Genomic DNA, 16682 nt, shown 5'->3' with positions numbered 1-16682 from the left:
GGTATAGACCACCGAGTGACAACAGTGGAAACCCAAGTAGCCTCCTGGACCGACAGAGACCAGGAACTTCTGCACCTTCGTAGTAAACTAACTGACTTGGAGGATAGAAGCCGCAGAAACAATATTTGCCTTCTTGGATTTCCGGAAGGCATTGAAGGCGCGGTCATACTCTCCTACTTACTGGACACACTCCCCAAGCTAATGGATACATTTCATCCCCCTTTGGAATTTCAAAGGGTGCGTGCACAGACTTGGTCCCAAGAGACAAGACGGAAAGGGCCGTCCTCGTCCAATCATAGCCTGCATGCTGCGCTATGGCCAGGCTCGCCAACTGCTACAGACAGCCCGAATGCAAGGTCCACTTCGGTTGGGCACCCTGGAAATACAACTCTCAGCTGACTTTTCTAAAGAGACTGCAGAACGAAGGAGAGCTTTCCTTTCTCTCCGCCCTCGCCTCCGCCACTTAAATGTGAAATTCGGCCTATTCGAGCTGGCCACGATGTGGATCACTAAGAACGGGGAATCACGGACCTTCTACGACCCAAAGGACCTGAGAACATTCCTAGAGGGACTCCATGACGAGACACAATCCATGGAAACAACAGTTCAGACCCACCAGGACATACAGGGCCTACCCTCGGGAGCCCGCCATCCAGAAACCGCACTTGATCCTGACGGAAGATCAACCATAGATCCCCAAACCAGGGGAAGAGACCTAGAGAGACTTACAAAAAGCTACGACGACATGGGCCAAGTACCCCAGGCGGTGGCGATGTACACACAGCTGTCGGATAGAGACAAATCACGATCCCCTTTGAAACCTACAATGCCCCCACCTGAGGTCGAACAGGCACTGCGCCCTTCGCTATCGTAAACTATGGACTGTCACGGATGTGCCAAAGGGATCCTACGGCGGAGAAGACCAGATAGAGAGATGAGTACTTGTTTTTGTGCACCCATAAGACATTCTAATACTGAGAGCCATTGACTCTGATCTGCCTCGACTGTTTCTGATTGTTCTTGATTGTCCTTGCTTATTACCATCTGTTTCCGTATATCCTTCTTTGCTCTCTCTTGGAGGCTCAGAAATCCCCTCCCACTTTTTTCAGCAGCACTAACCCAGTTTCATCTGGTAAAACGATTTTGCGCACCCCCTAGGAACTGTTAGAACTGTTATACTTGTCCCATTTACTGCTAATTCGTCCTGGTTTGGTTTGTTTTTCAATGAGTGCTGTTGAGGGCCCACTGTGGGCGATAGAGTAAAGTAGATTATAGTTGCTACTGCCTAGCGTATAGGAGCAGTGTAGCGCTTTAGATAAAATTAATATTCATGGTCCTCATGGCTAAATCCCTCTAGATACGACCAAGGTACTGACCATGTCTCCCGAAAACCCCGCAGATCCACGCAGCGCTTTTCTCCTGCTTTCTGCTCCCTCCCCTCATCTCACCCTCCCCCCGTCCAAAGGCACAGCACCATCCCACCTCTGGATTTAAACTGTCATAGGAGCAGTACATGCCCTCTACATAACTCCCCTCCCTCGGGCCTCTCACTTCCCTCCCGAGTAGCCCAGATCCACACGCAGATGGAAGAATCAATACGGGGGGCCTGGGTGCTGCACATGTGCCGCCTCCCTCGGCGCGGGGCCCACTGGCCGGGTATTGGAGCTCAATCGACCTAGGTCTTAGACCCGCAGGTTACAGTTCGAGAACGCCGGGGCTTTAGTCCCGATCTCATTCTCTCTTCTAATCTTTTCTTCTCTCCTCCAGTCTTGCCTACGGGTTCCCTTTCTCTGCTGATTCTTTTCCTTCTCTTCTTATCATCCTACATACTTATTGTCTTCTCCTTTCCCCATCCTCCTAACCCGTCTCTAGAGTCCGACCCCAGTCCCTACTCTCCCTCCCTCCCTCCCTCCCTCCCTCTCTAACCCTTTCCCTCCCTCTCCTGCCCTTAGTGCCCACACCCCCGGGTGGGTTTCCATAAGAAGCTGGGATGTCCGATATGAACAAGGCACTGGCAGTTCCCCTACGGATCATATCATGGAATGTAAATGGCCTCACCCATTTCATTAAACAGAAAAAAGTTCTATCCTATCTTAACTCCAAACAGGCCGACATTGCCCTCTTACAAGAGACGCACTTGGACAGACTAGAATCCGATAAACTACGACGTGACTGGGTTGGTACCGTCCTGTTTAGCTGCAACCCACCCTCACCCAGTATGGCGAACACTCCGAGAAACTGTGGGGTGATGCTATTACTGCGCAAAACCCTCCCTCATATGGTCATCAAATCATGGATTGACCCTGAGGGCCGCTACGTATTTGCCAAACTGAAGATAGGGGACTCTACACTGTGCGTGGGCTCCGTCTACGCGTCAACGGGCCCCAAACGCCTCTTTTTTTCTACAACTCAATCGACTTCTGACTGAGATAGGGGCATCCTGCTATGTAATAGGGGGTGATTGGAACATAGCCAGAGACACGGTACTGGACAGAACGGGACCCCTGGACGTAAGTAACAATGCAGACAGAGCCCTACAGACCGACATACTTTCGGACAACGGCCTAGTGGATCACTGGAGGCTGACCCACCCGGCAGGAAGAGAATTTACTTTTCTCTCACCGGTACACAGCACCCAATCCTGACTCGATTATTTTCTTCTATCCCACAATCTTGTAGCCTGCACCCTCGATGACAGCATACTGGAAGGCGGTCTCTCAGACCATTCTCCAATCAGTGTAGCCATCCAGTTTGGCCTAGTATCCCCGGGCCGCAAACCCTGGAGATTTGCAGTCCATCGCTACCGATCCCCCCCAAGGTAAGCTAGAATTGCAGGACCATGCAGCCACCTTCTCCCCAGATAATCTAGGCACTGTTGATTCTAGTCGAATCATGTGGGCCGCAGCCAAGGCTTCGATACGGGGACAGCTCATGCGGGATGCCGGGCTGGCGAACAGAGACAGAAAAGAACAACAGGCGGCACTGGAACTCTACAGTCGCCTTTACACGCCAGAAACAACATCCAGTCCGGTGCTACGGCCTTCTTAGAAGGCCTTGACCTACCCTCCCTGTCAGATGAGGGTCGCAGTCTCTTAGAAGGGGAAATAAGCAGACAGGAAATAGAAAGAGTCATCTCCGACCTCCCCTACCACAAATCGCCCAGGGAGGATGGATTCCCGTGGAATTTTACAAATGGGTAGGGAAAGAGGCGATCGATATCCTAAACGAGGCCCTAAACGAAGCCTGTTCAACACAGACTCCGGGGGCCATATCCAATAATGCCACCATAGCCATCATACCAAAACCCGGGAGAGTTCCCCTGCTGTGTGGCAGTTATCGACCCATATCTCTTCTAAACGGAGATATCAAAATCCTAGCAAGTGTCCTGTCAAATAGACTACGCAAAGTTATACCGTCCTTAATCCACCATACACAAGAGGGGTTTGTACCAGGCTGCACCTCTAGGAACTATCTGCACACCTTATGTCATACTCTATGGACCTCGAAGGACTCACCGGAGACGGCGCTGGCCTTGTCCTTAGACGCCGAAAAGGCGTTTGATCATATAAAATGGCCCTACCTGTTTACGGCCCTGGAGAGATTTGATCTGGGAGACATTTATTTCAATGGTGCGGCTGCTTTATGGCCAGCCTGTGGCTAGAGTCAATTGTGGAGGCTTCCTCTCGGACCCCTTCCCTATCCGTAGAGGTACACGACAGGGCTGTCCCCTCTCGCCCCTCTTGTTCCTGCTGGCAATTGAGCCCCTGGCCGCAGCTATTCGATCCTCCCTCCTCATAACCGGCCTTCCACTACCCAAAGGTATTTCCCAAATCTACCTATATGCCGATGACGTCAGATTAACTCTCACGGACCTAGAACGCTCCATACCAGCTCTGCTGGAGGTCATCGAGGGATTCGCAACCCTCTCCGGTTATCGCATTAACTGGGATAAGAGCGAAGCGCTCCTCCTCTCGTGGTTAACCACAAAAGCAGCACTCCTAGGTTATCCATTCCACTGGACGCCGAAACGCCTTAAATACCTGGGAGTGCTAGTCAATCCGGGCCTGGTGCACATGGTGGCGGACAATATCGATCCCCTCATTGCACCGACGAAACTTGATTTTGCAAAATGGACACAACTGGGCCTTTCTATGTGGGGCCGAGTAGAGGCTGTCAGGATGGTCACGGTACCCCGCTTCACCTATATTCTGGGGCTCCTCCCCCTACAGGTGTCCCTTCACACGCTACGAAGCATAGATGCACTCATCAGATCATTTGTATGGGGCCCAATGCGACCACGACTATCGTCTGCCAAGCTCCTAGCCCGTCGCTCCCATGGGGGCATGGGACTTCCATGGGTGGAGCACTACTCATTAGCACTACAGCTGTCCCAACTGTCCCATACATTGTCCAAAGTGCCAGACCCGCCTCAGTGGATTGCAGGGGAAAGGCAGCTGGTATCTGCGAATGAGGGACTTGGGGGACCTTACTGTGACAACCTCCCATCCGCCAACTCGGTGAACCCTATTTTGAAGGCGACCAGGGCAGCCTGGCGAAGGGCCCACCGATTGCTTGGGGTCCATCCCCTCATCCACGCTCAGGCACCTCTGTGGCACAACAGTGGACTTCGGATAGGCGGTGAGGTGCTCAATTGGCCGCAGTGGAGGGGGGCCGGCATCCTCACTCTTTCTCAGATCCTGGAAAACGACGCGCTCAAATCCTTCCCCAGGCTACGGGAGGAATTCGATCTCAAGCCGAGTCAAGAGTGGAGATACTTAGAACTCAAGCACTGTATCTCCCAGGGGACCGATACTATCCGACGGGGGTCTCACTCCTCACCCATAGTGGCCTACCTGCAGCAGTGGGGGCAACATAATGGAGTGATGGCAGGTCTTTATGGTCTAATCACCCGACAGCTCTACTCCTAACCTCTCTTGAAAAAGCTACGTTCACAATGGCAAACCCGATTGCAACAGACCCTAGACCCAGACGACTGGGAAGACATCCTAGAAGCCTAGGACAGAAGTACCCGGGAGGCACGTTTAAAATTCTGCCTCTTTAAGGTCTTGCACGACTGGCACTGGTCCCCAGCGAAACTGCACAGGACAGGGCTCCTCCGCATGAGAAGTGCTGCCGATGCCCAGAGACATCCTGTGACTTAAAACATATCTTAACTGACTGCCCAACAGTCCGACCACTCTGGGACGCTGTGAGTTCCACCCTGGCCGAATCTATGTTACACCCGTCACCACTCCACCTCCCCCTCTCATACTCTTACAAGACACGACCTCCCTTCCAGTCCTCTCTAGACCGCACAAAAGACTGCTACACACTGCAGTAGCCACCGCAAACATCTGCATTCTCCGTCATTGGCGGTCGGAGGCCTCCCCAACCCCGGAAGAATGGATTATAGCCATGACCCGCACGGCCACGCATGAAAGAACCATCTATAACCTGCAAGCCCAAGCTCAAATATTTAACCAGGTGTGGGCTCCCTTCCTTACAGTGGGAAGATCGTAAATCACCCGAAACCACCTGCCCCCCCCACTTTTCTCCCCCTTCCCTTCCCCTCTCTTCCCTATTCCCTCCTTCTTTTCTTTTCTCCCTCTTTTTCTCCTCACTAGCCCCCCTTTTCTTCTTTTCTTTTTCTTCTTCTCTTTCTTAATTTCACCAGAGATTAGATACTGGTCCCTCCTATCTCCTCAAGCAGACTTTTTTAGCAGATTCCTCTTTCCGAGCAATTGGAAGGACACTTAGTACTAAGCTTGAACTGGCCGAGTGAAGACAGAAGATCTAAGTCCCAATATCCTGACTGTGCAACTAACTTGACAATGTACAGCTCTAGGGTATACTATTGTCTTGACGTAATGACCTTCAAGACAAAGACGTCCGGCCGGACAGGGACGCCCCATGGTACATGCTCCCTATGACCTGTTCCCAATTTAGATGTCGACACAGCAAGGAGCCCACCCTCTACCCCTAGGGAACCAGATGACCCTGCATTCATGCCCTCGTCACCCGACTAGCTTGCTTGTTTGCTTATTCTCCCTACCCTTTCTCGCCTATACCCAGAGTGTCCTATGACGTGACACTTTGTCTACTCTCCATCTCTTATCTCTACCTATACCTTTTCTTCTGTCCCTTTCCTTCTTTCCCGTTTGACTTGATCAATACAACATGTTTTCAAACCACGAATGACAATATCCCATTGTCTTACCCGTTTTCTTATCCTTTGATGTACAATTGTTGATAGATGCAGGGACCTCGATCCCACCTGGGTTTTGTACTGTATTGCAGTGTTTACAATAAAATCTATTAAAAAAAAAGAAAAGCAATGTGGAACCTTTTTCAGAGCCAACATGTCATATGGCTGAGCAATAGGCGTGGCATGCCCTTACAATTAGAAGTCAACAGTTGTAGTTTGAAATGTAATACATTAAATAATTCACAACTAGATCTATTTTATACCAAACCACCATTTAGAGTATAACTTCACAGACCATACCGCTGTGTTACATTTCTAACAATATTAAACACAAAAACTGAAGCCCTCAATATCAAATTAACAATGCATAAGAATTGAGCACCAACAACTAGGAAAAAGATATCATCTTCATTCTAAAAAAAGTGGGTTTGTATAGTGCTGGAGGGTGCTCTTCCGTTTATGATTGATGTGAGTAACCAATGTTACAATTAACAATTATGTGGTAGTTTATTTAGCTGTCTTGTATGGGTGGGCAGCTGAGTCTTCCTTGCAAGCATTCATATTTGTGACCTTTGGATCACCCACTATTGCAGAAACAAATGTTCGAGTCACTCAACCACACGTTGTGTTTTTTAGCCGGGAGACAAAATTAATTAAAATTTCATTGGTTTGGAGCTTCCCTTTCACAATGATGAGTCAAAACAAGAGTAACAAGTGATGAGTCTTACTTCTCTTAGGCAACACAATTCCACCATCCATCTTCCTCGTCACAGATCGAGGTAAATCGCATGCCTGGAGAAGGTCAACCATATGTGCCCCAAATCATTAGTTACTTTAGCTGATCTTAGCTTTTGTTTTGTAAGACAAATCCCTTGCTATAGATTGAGCTGGTGCTTGCCTGAGGCCTAGATGCAACTCTGTGTTGCTCTTTCTTCTTCAGACATGTTTTATTCCTAAATGGGACACCTATGTTGGGGGGGTAGGGGCAATGGTGCAAATATTCTAGGAGTTTCAGCCAGATGATGGAAGCTAATGGTCTTGTTTATGGTCTTCCAGTCAGACATCAACATTGGGTGTGCTCAAAGCCCAGCATGGGATGCACTGCTGCCATTGTCAGTATCACACAAGGTTTTGGACTATCACATCAGCAAGACGACTGGGGATATTATACAATGGTGGTGGCCAAATCTTTTTTTTCCCAAATTTGCCCCATATACGCCAATGTTCTATGACCTGAAAAAGTGAGGATTTTTTCAAGCTTCAAAATGAATAATTATGTTAGATGTTACTTTAGTCCATCATTTGTTGACTTCAGAGCCTGCTCTGGAGGTCCAATAAACTTATGGAACGTTGAAAATATTATCATGGCATGTTATTAGAACTGTGTTATGGGTTCATCTCAAAGATAAGTACTCTGAACAACCAGCTCTATGTCAATAGTCTATACTTTATGAATTTTGTATGCATAATCCCAAACTATACCCTTTAACATAGTAGGCCTAATCTCGGACACACAACTTGATTTAAGATTCTGCTTGACTTGATGGTGTGAAAGTTTATTGTGGTTGTACTGTGTCCCTACCGCCACAAAGCCATGTGCACTAACAAACAATAGCACGTAATACTGTAGGCAACTAGCTACTGCAAACCAGTGCAGATGAGCAGACATAGTAAAGACAGTTCTTCACTGACCAGCAGTTTCCTCAAACCCCCTGTAATTGTTAGAGTCGGCCTAAAGATGTTTAGCTGAAGAGTTAAGGAATACAACTGTGTGCTTGGAATTTCACTTTACCCAAGAAACAATAAGCAGCATTTCAAGCATCTTCAAATCTATAAGGCTGTTCTCTCCTCATAGGTGACAATTACCAAGAAACAGTTGTGCCCAGAGATGTTTAGCTTTAACTGAGTTAGGTAACATTTATGGTGACCACTTATCACTTGTGAGTACCTGAACTAAAAGGAACTGAAAACCCTAGAATGCACTTAATATAACTGATGATGAAATGCTGGCGGTGTGCTCCAATCTCTTTCCTGTAAATTGAGAAGTATGTTTAGCTAGTTTGTGTTTTCCAAAATGTATACCTGACCACTCTGCTGCAAAAGCAGTTCTACCATGTGCTGGAATGAAAGAGTGGCTCTACTTTTGAGTTCAAATAAATCAAGGTCCCAAATCTTACTGTCCCATTCTGTGACCAAACAACAGGATAATTTGTGCCCAATTCTCCTGCACCTTCTGCAAGGCTCTCAGCATGAAGAGTGTAGGTGGAAATGCATAGAGCAGGACTCGTGACAAATTGAATCTAAAGACATCATCTGAACCATTTGGAGGCACAAAATAGGGGGCACTTCCTGGTCAGGGTCGTGGAAAAAAGGTCCATGCATAGACACCCCAATCTGGAAAAAAACGATTTTCATTACCTTGGGGTGAAGCTACCACTCATTGTCCTCTAAGGAGGACGGCTCAGCAAATGCCCTCAATTTGAGGGTGCCCAGGAGGTGAGTTGTAAGTGGGATGATGACTTGTTGCATAGCCAACTAGTATGACTACTGCCTCGCCACACAGGAACCAAGACCCACACTGCCCTGTCTGCTGACATCATGGACAACAGTCAGTTGCCATATAGGAATTAAATAGTGCTCCCTGAGAATTGTCCCCCTATATTCCATGACACAGTAAAAATAGTGAAAAACATGAGTATGATAAAAGCACGTGGCCCAGAGGTTTTCCCTTAGCAGTCCTAAAGCAAAATTCAGACTGTGGGGAATTATCTTGCTCATCTAGTTTAAGCCTGTTTTAGCTTGGGGCAGTTCCAGACTCTTGGAAGTGGAGAATAACTCACACTGCTAAGAAGGGGTCTCATTTGGAACCAAAAATTACAGAGAGATTGCACTGTTTGATGTAATTGGTAAATTATTCTCATCATTGGTGTGGGAGCACTTACACATGTAGGTGACATTAGAAAACACTTTCACTAGAACAAATAGGTTTTCATCAAAAGCTTTCTGGCTTGGACAGTATTACATTGTAAACCAAAGGAGCAACTCATCGATCAGTTTGGACAGGGGTTGTAACTGGCCAGTCTTACAGTGGTCCAGCTTATTTATGAGAAATACACTGTAAGGAAGGGATAGCTGCTTTACCCCACTTTTATCAATGCTACTACAGCCACTGATGAGGTAGACATGAGTATCTTATGGCATAATCTGGTTGCCCGAAGATTCCCAAAATGCTGCTAAGAACATTAATTTCTGTTCGGAACTTAGAGCCTGTTTATGAGTTCGGTGGTTGGGCTGCCCAAACTCCAATACAGCCCTGTAGAGGCAGGCATCAAGCCCACCGCTTTACCACCATCATATCATGATGTTTTCTATCAGGCAGGGAGCCGATTCCAATGCTGTCGCACAGACAGTGCTCCCAGCAACCTCAGAATGTGCACTGTCTGCCAGAGCAGACAGTGCGCATTCTGACGGTGCTGATTGGGGGGGACCCTGCACTACCCACAACATGGTTGTGGGCAGTGCAGGGGCTCCTCTGTGGCCACAACCCTGTCTTTCGGCCATAATTTCAATGGCAGGGACCACACCATGGAAAGGCTGGCAGAAAGGAAATTCATGGTCAGCATGGGTGCCAAACTCGGCACCACCGTGGCTGACCATGACATTCACTGCCGCCAACCTGTCAGGATCACTCATCCTAGCACTGGCGGTGGTCTTCGGGCGGTCCGACTGCCAGGATCGTAATCTGGTGGTTGGAACGCCACAGCAGTTACAGCGGTCCTCTGGACTGCCATACTTGTAATCAGGCCCTATGTCTTTTCTGCATGGTCTCCTCAGCTTTTGATAGACCCTATATTTCTGCTGACTTTAGAACTACAAGTTGAGTGCTTGTTCTCCCCATTTAAACATGGCTGAATTGGCATATTCCTAATTCATATATTTAACTTCCAAGAGGTAATTGCATGAGTGAAACAAGTTTAAACATGTAGAAATTTAATTCCTGTCAAGTTATTAAAAAACTTCATCAAGTAATCCAGAAGACAAATTCCTCCCCTCCTCCCCCCAACACAGTTAAAAACTGCCAGCTTTCCCCTGCAATATGATTATTGTTAATTTCTCGATCTGCCAGTGATGACAAGTATATCACCACACAAGACTTTAAGGACTTTTTAATGTAACTCTTATTATACATTTTACTTGTGTATCTTATATAATGGTTAAGTAACTAAGCAGAGATAATAAATTTGATTTTGAGTATATTTAACCTGCCTACGAACCACTACTACATGGTACAAAATGTACCTAAGGTCCTGGAAGTTATATGCCACTAGTGCAGCATGTGCTGCGTTATCCACTATAGTGACAAAGCAAAAGTGGTTTCAGGCCTACCACTGTAGCAAAATATGCACTGCGATCTGTCAAAATACACCTTTTTGGGGGATAAAAACCTACCATTTAAATATTATTGAGTCACTCCTATATGAGCCTTGCTGCCTACAGGTTTGGGTGCAGGGCATTTAAATGTGGACATGTAGAAACATTAATATTACCATTCCCCTACAGTGATACTGACCTAAAAGCTTTTTCCCTGAGGCAAGCCTAGCTGTCCAACGAAGAAAACAAGAGTATAGATTAAATACCAACACTGTATCTCAGGAATGGGACAAGCGGGAAAAATAATTAAATAACTAATTTTAATAGTTATCAACATTCTAATTCAGTGGGCAAGTCGGAGGTTTTAATAAGTATTAAGGAAAAGTAACTTTTATAAGCAAACCTTTTCCCTGCCTGAGCTTCCTGGAGTTCAATTTGCATTGGCTCTCCCAGAAGTAAATGATAAGCTAACCGCAATAAGGAGAGTTGGCTCCTCTGATCCCCACAGAATATGCAAGGTGGGGGATGTAGGTATACGTTTTGACACTAAAGTATCAAACCCTGCTTAACTGTCAAATTCTACTTGATAGGCATGCTGGGGTTTTTCATATGACACCTGGAGTGCACTCGAAAAGGAGAGAAAGGGCATCAACACAATTCATTTGTATCCATTGTCTGCAAGTTGTTAGACCCTGTTTTTATCCTACCAGACTCCTGTCTCTGGCTTCGCTCTGGGTATAGTGCCTGTCTCTAACTGGATTTTAGCTGTAGATGTAGGAGAGCCCTAGGATTAGCACACTTCCCACACACACCTTCAAACCTCAGTGCCAAAGTTTAGTGTGGCTGAAGACTTATCATCTTTAAAATGCCCTGACACATGGTATTTTGCACCCGTTTGTAGTGAGGCAAAGAGCAACTACTAAAAATGTGGGAAGGGGTATCCCACTGGTTTGAGCATGCCCAGGAGTCATCCCCCCTCACCCAAACCCCAGCTAGTTTCTGGCATACATGTGGTACCTCCAGGAACCCACTTCAGAATATTTACTGGACCTTCATAAGATAAGAAGGCTGGACCTGCTGTCTGTCACCTGAGAAAAGTCTTGAAGAAATGGACCTATTCCATCCTGGGCCCAGGATAAAGACTTCAACTCATAGGCTGACCTATGTGGCTACAGGAAGAAGCGCTGCAAGAAGCGTTTTCCTGAAAATACTCAGCTGACTAGCAGTAATTGGACTTGGGCTGGACCATGCTGTTGGCCTCTGCCTTGTCACCCTGTGAGTCAGTAAGTGCCTCCTCTGAGGTCCTGGGGTGCTTTAAAAATGTATTTCTGCAATAGACTGGGACTTGAAGGACTGCGATGGTAAATTAATAATGCACGTTCTTACACCTCTAATACCTGGACTCAGATGCTTATGGAGTCTGATAGAGGACTTACTGATAATATTCCTAGCCCAAATGGCTTAAAGCAAATGTGTCTGTTAGCCCCTTTGGTATTTATTTAAATGATACATACATGGTCTACCTGAAATATTAAGTAATGTGTGTAAATTTCCTCCCTTTTCAGGAAACAAACCCTACATATATCACGTTAAGCAGACAATGATGTGATCCTGGATTTGACTCCAATTGGTCTCCAGTGCAGATTATCTTCTCTCTTCATATGACATTTGGGTAGAAGTCACTGTCTTTAAAATATACTTGTTCACTTACACATACATCACCTTATTTTTAAGGAGATCTCACACTCTAGGGCGGTCAAATCATTAGGGAAAAAGCCTTTTGGACAGATGTTATAAGTTTCTAATGCTAAGATCCCTTTGTCTGTACTGTATGGTGCGAATGTATACCTTTTTAAAGTATGTGAAGTAGAAGGAAAAATGTTAAAGTCTCTATTAACGTATAAGGCAAAGCATTTCAATTCATGCAACTTGCTTGGAATTGGGTGTAACAGTTTGCAAGATTAAAGTTTAAGGTGCCATTTCAGAGATGGTGTTCACAAAATCTGAAATGCATCTCTTAACACTGAGTGCACCGATTAAGAATGAACTATGCTCTGATGACTTCCAAGCGTATGAACTACTTAAATATTTTGCTCATGCAACAAAGATTAGGCCTAACACCTTGACAAAGTTATGCACATCCTTTACTTTTTATCTCCTTTTGTGAAAACAGTTGATGGGTAAATAACAACTGTTCATTTAATACTGATTTCTGTAAGTAAACCTTTTTTTCAAGAGTATATTTATGTCATTGTGGAACCCAAAAGAACACAGCTATATTTCCTACTAATCACTGAATAGGTCCATAATTATTGTCAGAACGGGCTACCACTAGAGTAAGGTTTGGCAAAATGGTATTGAAATAAGAATCTATGCCTGCTTCGCCCTGTATGTAACATAGCGAATCACGGTTTGCTCATGTTGTTGACAGCAATAATGCGGTGTTATCAAACTAATAAAGTTTTTAGTTTCATTGTTAATTGACAGCTGTCATGTCCAATCAAACTTGAACAGTGCTCTCTAAGATTGAAAGGTCTCCAAAGGAAGGCAGACTGTCTGTAGCTCCAAGGCATTTATGTGAAGGCACTCCTCAAAAAAAGACCACAGGCCCCATTCTGTAATGTTGCCCAGCTGAGCGCTTCAACCAAAAGAGGATGCGTTGTTACTAAGGCAGCCGGTGACAGCGGACACTTAAGCAGTGACTCACCAACAGTTTGGGAGGGCACAGCCACCAGGGCAGGTCAGGAATAACAGTCATAAATCTGCACCTGAGCTGAGAAACCCTCCCAACACATGATCCACTGTTTTCTCAGGAACTACTGATTGGCTTTCATCCCCCATCAAGCATGCATCACTAGCGGGATGCATGAGGTCTTCAAGCAGATGTACGATATCAGAACTGGGATCAGTGTCTGAGCCACTAACATCTGCATCATATCTCTAAAGTCTGCATTTCTCTCTGGAAAAGGAGGAGACGAATCATACAGGTTGTGTCTAGTAACGCACCTATAAAGGTGAACCACTGTGTAGGAACGAAGTAAGACTTTGGGGTCTTAATGGTGAAGCCCAAGTCGTGCACAATGTCATGATGCAGAGAATGTGTCCTGTGACCACAGCAGGGGACCCTTTCTTCACCAGACATTCAACCAAATATGGATATACATGGACTCCTGACCTCTCTAGTGAAGCTGCCACCAAGGACAGCACCTTGGTGAATACTGCAGTGCTCTCATCAAAAAAGATAGAACTGACATTTTAGACAAAGCAGACTGACATTTTTGTTACTGCTAGTAGAAATACCTTCCTTGGGAGAAAAGAAACAGTGAGCACCATGGGGTGGCCATTTCTGAATCGCACCAGGGAGAAGTCTGCTTTCTCTTTGAGTATCCAATCAAATAGCATGTCGATTAGGGTGCCTGGTCATCCACCAATGAACATGTGGAGCGCATTCATATGTAGTGGTGTCAGGTAAAAGCTGAGCCCATGGATGGAGCAACTGTGTTTAATCAAATTATTAAAAAAAATGTCTGCCCTAGATGGAGATCACAGCATCACTTTTTCAGTGGCACACATTTTACAACTCAATTGTAAAGAAGCTTATCGATTGGGGATGTCTTTCTCATTAAACTCGAGATGAATTGCTATGTCCAATACAACTCATTGCCCAAACCTGTCCTCTGAGATGTATTCTACTCCTAAACTCAGTTCTTTGTGTCACTGCTTAACTTTGTAACAAGTGCCAGAAGGAGACAGTTTTCCATCAATCTTCCTGAGCATCTGCATATCGGAGCTAATGGTGATCTTCTAACTAGTATGCCGTCACTGGTCTCATGGCTGTAGAATCTCAGTTTAGACATAATGTGGCACTGCACAAATAGGACTCCCATCTGGGAAATCTCTCTCCACAATTAGCTGGGATGGTGCATTCACCATTTGGGGTCATCTTTTAAATTTGATAAAGTTTGAACAAACGGCTTAGGACATGTTTACCCCTCAGTAATAATTTTTGGGACAGCAGGCATTAACATACAATGTTTCCATGGACTACTACTATGTCAGGAGAGAGTTGCTGAGGTTTTCTCCACTCACAAAACAGCCACAAGCTTTCCAGGGTTCGTCATAGGTTTTCCACAAGCCTCCTCACCTACACCGCACGGCCCCATCATTCCGTGCAGGACATACATATGGCATGTTTTAAGAATGGCTGTCTGTATTTCAGTAAGACAGTATACATATACTCCAATAAGGGCAAATATTAGATTTAGATAAAATGGGATTGAAGCTAAAATGATTAAAACATGTTGGTCAATCCCAGGGCTGGGGAGTCTGCAGCTAGATATAGGGCCTGATTTATATTTTCGGCAGACAGGTTACTCCTTCACAAGGGTGAGAGATATCCCTTCAGCTGAAATATAAATTCCATTATGTTGTATGGGATTTATATTTCAGAGAACTGCAAATTTGTCACCGTTGTGATGAACAACCCATCTGCCCAAAATATAAATCAAGCACATAGGGGGTGATTCCAACATTGGCGGGCGGCGCGGGAACCGCCAGAAGACCGTACCGCAGTCAAAAGACTGCGGCGGTCATTCTGATTTTCCCGCTGGGCTGGCGGGCGACCGCCAAAAGGCCGCTCGCCCGCCCAGCGGGAAAGCACCAGCAACGAGGAAGCCGGCTCCGAATGGAGCCGGCGGAGTTGCTGGTGTGCGACGGGTGCAGTTGCACCCGTCGCGATTTTCAGTGTCTGCCAAGCAGACACTGAAAATCAATGTGGGGCCCTGTTAGGGGGCCCCACGACACCCGTTCCCGCCAGCCTGGTTCTGGCGGTGAAAACTGCCAGAACCAGGCTGGCGGGAAGGGGGTCGGAATCCCCATGGCGGCGCTGCTTGCAGCGCCGCTGTGGAGGATTCACAGGGGCAGCGGGAAGCCGGCGGGAAACCGCCGGCTTCCCTTTTCTGACCGCAGCTTTACCGCCGCGGTCAGAATTGCCCCAGAAGCACCGCCAGCCTGTTGGCGGTGCTTCCTCCGTCCCCTACCCTGGCGGTCTCAGACTGCCAGGGTAGGAATCACCCCCATAGTCTCTACCAAATAAGGTGTTACCGAAGGTAAGTAACTTGTTCAATTTGTTTAAATGTATAAGACATGTGAGATGTCATGAGTGATGTCACTGATTAGGTCATGAGTGATACAGTATGTGTGGTCATAAGCAGTGCATTGCGGGGATATAGGTTAAAGTTAGCTCTGGTAACTATAACTGCTCAATTGCACTGGTTTTGTAAATGTGAGCCTAACTATAACATCCCTGTAACCTTTGGTTTTTTTTTATTGAATTTCTAAGTTTTTCTACAAATTTTATTTCATAACGGTAAACTCTAAACTTTGACAGTGAGTGAGTGCATTAGTGTATCAGTAGGTCTGTGAGTAGGTATGGCAGTGTCTGAGTGGGTCTGTCAGTGGGCGTGTAAGTGTCCAAGTGGATTTGTGAGTGAGTGGATGAGTATCTAAGTAGGTCTGTGAATGGGTACATGAGTCGTTAAGTGGACCTGTGAGTGCGTGAGTTTCTTAGTAGGTCTCTGAGTAGGTACATGATTCTCTGAGTGCATCTGTGAGTGAGCACATGAGTTTCTGTGTAGGACTGTGAGTGCATGAGTGTGAGTGGATCAGTGAATGGTTGCATGAGCCTGAGTGGATCTGTAAGTTGGTGAATGAATTTCTGAGAGGGTACGTGAGTGGGTGCATGAATGTCTGAGTAGGTACACAAGTGTCTAAGTGGGTCCAGTAGTGGGCGTGTGAGTGTCTGATGAGTGCCTGAGTGCATCTGTGAGTGGGTGTGCGAGTGTCTGTGTGGGTGTGTTAGTAGCTGTGTGAGTGACTTGGCCACAAAGAAACTGCAACTGATCGTTTATCCAACAAGAGTCCACAGTCTTGCAGTAAATGTCTACCCAACAGAAGTACTTTCTACTGGTTAGTTAGTAAGTCCTACCTCGTTGGATAAATGTCTAGTGTGTATTCTACACTACAGCTGTATAATGGAACACAAGGAAATGTCTCCAGTGACTTTGTGTGCTTTTGGCAGTCTGATTGTTACTTGTGCGTCTTTCTC

The 16682-nt window shown here is 46.2% G+C and overlaps 1 protein-coding gene across 2 annotated transcripts in view; it reads right to left on the bottom strand.

The window, feature by feature from the left end:
• The window catches only part of LOC138265607 (2-acylglycerol O-acyltransferase 1-like), a 270106-nt gene that overhangs the window by 212623 nt on the left and 40801 nt on the right, over positions 1 to 16682 (bottom strand). The window contains exon 1 of one of the 2 annotated variants that reach the window (XM_069213469.1): positions 6218 to 6301. The exons of the other annotated variant lie outside the window; for it this stretch is intronic. The gene's annotated coding sequence lies outside the window, so the exon portion shown is untranslated. Of the gene's footprint in view, positions 1 to 6217; positions 6302 to 16682 lie in introns of those variants that run through there. 2 annotated transcript variants of the gene reach the window in all.

Source organism: Pleurodeles waltl, chromosome 11 (assembly GCF_031143425.1).
Source record: "Pleurodeles waltl isolate 20211129_DDA chromosome 11, aPleWal1.hap1.20221129, whole genome shotgun sequence".
NCBI classification, from domain to species: domain Eukaryota; kingdom Metazoa; phylum Chordata; class Amphibia; order Caudata; family Salamandridae; genus Pleurodeles; species Pleurodeles waltl.
This window is presented reverse-complemented; position numbering and strand designations above follow the sequence as displayed.